Source organism: Perca flavescens, chromosome 13 (assembly GCF_004354835.1).
Source record: "Perca flavescens isolate YP-PL-M2 chromosome 13, PFLA_1.0, whole genome shotgun sequence".
In the NCBI taxonomy this organism is placed as follows: Eukaryota; Metazoa; Chordata; class Actinopteri; order Perciformes; family Percidae; genus Perca; species Perca flavescens.
Window position 1 is genome coordinate 34,744,071 of NC_041343.1, and position 6,000 is coordinate 34,750,070.

Consider the following 6,000-nt stretch of genomic DNA (forward strand, 5'->3'; position numbering starts at 1 on the left):
ATGTGTTTGTATGTTGACCGAGGTTATAATTGTTAACGAAAACGAACAAAATAACCAAAACTAGGAGGGAAAAAACATTGACGTTAACTGAAATAAAAATAAAAACGAAAAATTACAAAAAAACGATAACTAACTAAAACTGTAATGTCTGTTTGCAAAACTAGCTAAAATAAAATTATTGAGTAAATGTCTTTAGTTTTCATCTTTGTCAATGTCTTTCAAGAACAAATAATGTTATATCTTTGATTTCTCATTTCCGACCATAGACCTGTTTCATACAGTCTATGCCATAGACACACATACGTTCAATTCAATTTAATTCAATTCAAAGAACTTTATTTATCCGTTAGGAACTTCATTTCCGACTCGGAACCCAGAAATTCGGACATTCAATTCAGAAATCCTGTTTGATCATGACATTAGTCATGTTTCCATCGAATTATCATGATAATTTTAAGCAAACTTTTAAAATGTTGCAAAAAAGGAAAAAATAGAAAATGTGAATTAGAAGCATTTCCATCAACTGGTTCAGAGTGAATAAACTACCCGTATCCCGATCCTTCTCCCAGCAGGGACTATAGTCATGTGACTTACATCTTCGCTATGTCACAACTTATTCTGCAAATCTGTTTCCATCTCCCATTTTATGCATTAACTCTTTTACCAAAAAGCCCAAAACCACCTCAAGCGAATGTAATTTTTTTCTGAATTTGAGGAAGCTTTTTCGAATTTTGCCGTGTCCATCCACATTTTCTAATGCAATACTTAAAAATATGTTGATGCAAACATGACTATTGTTGTCCTCCAGAGGTCCGTTCCAGGTAGGAGGTTTAACAAACTCTGAGTCTAACCCTGATGTCTGAATTGATTTACCCTGAGATGGGAAACTCTGAGTTTTCGGTTCCAGAACAGCTGATTTGAGTTGGTTCAATCAACTCGGGAGTATGTTCACTCAGGGTTACGCGCGTGCACAAAAGGCAGTATGAATGGAGCCATGATTCTACGATTCACCATGGTAACAACCACAAACAAACGGGTCGGCGGAAATACTCGTGCGCACAACCAAGACAGCGGCGGCTGCTGCAAAAGAGAGATACTTGGTGTGGGAGAAAATTGCTGCTTGAGTCAATGCGTAAGCATTAACAGTGTATTAATTTAATATTTAATCACAGTTAACTTATAATATTACTGGTGAAAACTGGAATTGTATTACACCTATAATTTCATTTAGATGCAATCCTTCGGGCAAAAAAGTAAACTATACTAATCCCATTCTGAGGCTGCAGCACCATGATCATTAACAGAACTATAATGTATAATAATTTATTTCTTTTTAATGGCTACTGTCCAGGGAACACTACAAAAACGTTTAAAAAACGTTTCAGAGCGAGTCACACTTTTCTGACTGCTCTGCATACAGTGGCTTTACTATTACAGTGTGATCCGCTAAACTGTTGTAAAGAAAACTGCCGTTTGCAAAAAACGTAATGCGATACAAAGAATCTGCTTGGATGTTAAAGCCTGTCCATGATGGCTGATGTTAGTGATATGAAGACGGATAAGGTATCTACATAGGCCTATCTAATGGACTGTGATAAAAAATACCTATCAAATCGGTTATGTGGAAATGAAAATACATCTATAGTCGGGATTCAATACCGACGTAAACTCTCTGTGAATTAGGCTAATACAGCTTTTTCATTAATGGGATCGTCGACAAAAGGACATGACATGTTTGAGAAAAAAACGTTTTATAATCTGCCTAATATCAACCAATACGTTTTTTGGCATTCATGCTGCCTTTTTATTGTGGTGCATGCGCTTACCTCTGAGTGAACCTATTCTGAGTTGGTTGAACCAACTCAAATCAGCTGGTCTGGAACCGAAAACTCAGAGTTTCCATCTCAGGGTAAATCAACTCAGACATCATGCTTAGACTCAGATTTTGTTAAACCTCCTTCCTGAAACAGACTTCTGGTGTAAAGGTTCTTTCAGTGATTGTCCAATAGGCTACAGAGAAATGATTGATCCATCCACCAAATTAAAAGGAGTCAATTTGGTATGAATCTGAATATACCGATTGAATAGAATTAATGAAAAGATGGTTGTCATGACATTGTGTAGAGACATTGTTGTCGTGTTTTTAAGTCAACTGTTTTTGATGTTTCCTCATTCCCCAAAACACAAAACAGCACTTGATTAAGTGTATGTAAGAACAAGGTGGCACAGAGCCAGAAGTATAAGGTAACAGAATGTCAGACCCATCAGCAGATGAATGTGAAACTGTCTATTTGGACAGACATGTTCCGGGACCTCCCTACGTAACTGGAGATCTCAATGTTAAACCCAAAGTTACACCCATCTGTCAGACAAAGCAGGTGGAGAACTGAATGTGACTTTTCATCTTCTCTCGCCCTCATTGGACCGAGATCAAATGCTTAGAAAAGTCACCTAACTGCTGAGTTGCAGCAGCCAGAATCTGAGAAGAGTGGGAGAATTATTTTGGAATTTGTTTCAACACAATTAAACTTGATACGATTGACATGAGGAACACATCAGGTGATGCTATCGCATTAAAACACTGAAACAACTGGTTCATGGGATGTAACTTTAATTTAGTTTTCTCTGAAACTCTCCATTTCATCATGGACCAATTCCTCTCACATTTTGCACAGAGAATATCAGCTTCTGCCGTCCAACAGACACTTTAGAGTTCATTCTTTCAATGGCATCAGACTTAAAAACTCTTTTATACATCAATCTATCTCATTGTTAAACCAGCTACAAATAAATCCAATCCAGTGCAATATTTATTCAGGGTTATAAGTCAAAGACTGTTGATCCCATCAGTCACTTAGACACAAAAACATGGAAAATAAAATGATGAACATATCACACACACACACACACACACACACACACACACACACACACACACACACACACACAGTGTATGTGTTGTATGTCATCTGACATTGCTGTATTTGTTAGCAGTGTTTTAGGTTTGAATGATGAACAGAACCAAAATTCATACGCAGAGTCAGGAGTGTGAATTAACAGGTTTATTTAAAGAACTCAAGTATCAAGTCCAGGTTCCCAGGGTCGAGAACAGGTCGGGTGGATTCTGGGAAGGAGCAAAGTCAGAGTAAGACAGTAGGCCAGCTAGTGGTGGGGTCCAGTCAGAATCGGAAGGGCTTTATTGCCAAGTACGTTTTTTACACATACAAGCAATTTGTCTTGGTGTTGTTGGTGCATGTCACACATACTCTAAATATAAGAAGGATAAAAAGAATATAAACAATGTAAGTATAAACATATACACACAGTAAGTATTAAGAAAGATACAAATAAAAAATAAAATAAATGAAAAGGAACGATACAGCAGAGTAAGTACGGTGGCATGAAGAGCCAGAGGTGGACTGTGGAGAGAGTCAGGGTGGGTTCCAGGCCTTGTTGGTAAGGCTAGTGGCGGAAAGGAAAAAACTGTTCATGTGGCATGAGGTTTTGGTCCTGATGGACCTCAGGGTTCAGCCAGAGGGGAGTGACTCAAAGAGTTTGTTGCCGGAGTGGGAGGGGTCAGCCCCAATATTTCCAGCACGCTTCAGAGTCCTAGTGGCATAAAGGTCTTGGAGCGGCGGCAGATTGCAGCCAATCACCTACTCAGCTGACTGAATGACACGCTGCAGTCTGCCCTTGTCCTTGGCAGTGGCAGCAGCGTACCAGATGGTGATGGAGGATGTGATGATGGACTCAATGATGGCTGTGTAGAAGTACACCATCATTGTCTTTGGCAGGTTGAATTTCTTCAGCTGCCGCAGGAAGTACATCCTCTGTTGTGCTTTCTTGAAGAGGGAGCTGATGTTCAGCTCCCACTTGAGGTCATGGGAGATGATAGTTCCCAGGAAGCAGAAAGACTCCACAATGTCACGGCAGAGTTCTTCCTGAAGTCCACAACCATCTCCACTGTCTTTAGAGCATTGGGCTCTAGGTTGTTTTCATTGCACCAGGTAACCAGGTGGTCAGCCTCCCACCTGTAGGCGGACTCGTCACCATCAGAGATAAGTCTGATGAGGGAGGTGTCGCCCGCGAACTTCAGAAGCTTGATGGACTGGTGACTGGAGGTGCAACTGTTGGCAACAGTAGTGGTGGTTCTGGTCTGGTGGATGGCAGGAGTGAAGCGGTAGCAGGAGTCAGGTACCAATGGCAGCTGAGGCACAAGAGATGGGATCAAGACAAGCAAGCATATGATTAGACTAAACAAATAAGCAAAGATTTGTTTGGAGAGAGACTAATTGGTCGTCTTGACTATGATCTGATGCAGAGTGAAGGAATAACCAGGTATATGAAGCAGAGGCTGATTGTGGTAGATGAGAGGCAGCTGGAACCTAGCTCCCGCACACCGGACTCCACTCCTGTAATTAGGACAGACATAGAAAGGGAGAGAGTAGAGACAGTGAAGCTACCTAGGGGCAGCGAGCATAGCAGTACTCCCTCCCCCCACCCCTACGGGCACTCCACAGGACCAAACCCCTCCCAATCCACGAGGTACTGGAAACCAGGGCCCCGGCGGCAGACATCCAGAAACCGCCAGAAAGCTTACCCCGTGCCACAGCCCACGACCCTGAGTGGATGAGGGGGACGAGAGGGTGGGCACAGAGGGATGATGGACACAAGCTTAATCTGGGACACATGAAAGGTGGGATGAACCTGTAGAGAGGCAGGAAGCTGGTAAATGGTCTGATCTTTTTATATTTTTTTTATTTTGCCGTTTCCATCAACATTTTGTAATGCAATACCTAAAAATACGTTGAAGGAAACTCCAGGAAACATGGTGTAAAGGTTCTTCCAGTGGGTGTCCAACAAGCTACAGAGAAATTATTGACCCATCCATCAAATTAAAAGGAGTCACTCAGGGGAGACAATCAGGAGGAATGACTTTTTATATATCTGAATTTACCGATTCAATAGAATTTATCAAAAGTGGGGGATTTTATATCAGCTGACAAAGACATTCATCTGCCACATACATCCAGACTGAAGGTTGTCATGACATTGTGTAGAGACATTGTTGTCGTGTTTTTTAGGTCAACTGTTTTAATGTTTCCTCATTCCCCCAAACACATAACAACACTTGATTAAGTGTCAGTAAGAAGAAGCAGGCACAGAGCCAGAAGTATAAGGTAACAGAATGTCAGACCCATCAACAGATGAATGTGAAACTGTCTATTCGGACAGACATGTTCCAGGACCTCCCTACGTAATTGGAGATCTCAATGTTAAACCCAAAGTTACACCTTTCTGTCAGACAAAGCAGGTGGAGAACTGAATGTGACTTTACAGCTTCTCTCGCCCCCATTGGACCGAGATCAAATGCTTAGAAAAGTCACCTAACTGCTGAGTGGCAGCAGCCGGAGTCTGAGAAGAGTGGGAAAGGACCCTTATCTGGTGGTGCCTGTAAAATAAGGTGTAAGATATCGTTTTTTTTTTACCCAAAGGGAAATTTGTTTTGTCCATTCCACAGCTTTACAAAGACAACACAAAATACAGAAAATAAGCAACACATACTCTCATGCAACACAAAACTTGCTCTTATATACATTAGACAAGTACATATATAGTAAGCACATTAACTCCTCCTTTCAGTGGCCTTAATTAGGGCAGTTTTTAATTGAAAAACCCTGTCGGCAGCACAATGACATATTGCACAACTAACATATTGCCCAACACCATTGCCTACGAATTGCACAAATGACATAATACACAACCCAAATTGCCAACATATTGCACAAGTGACACATGTCCACATTACCTGTGCAGTACACAATGACATATTGAACGATCCAACGGCCCATGTTTTGCACCACTAACATATTGCATAACCCCAATACCCTACTTATTGCGCGATAACAGAGCACTACCCAGCCAGCCTACATGTTAGCCTACATGGTAGCCGGCTCACAGTTACCTATTGGCGGCTAAACAACTGCTGTTGGTAGCCGC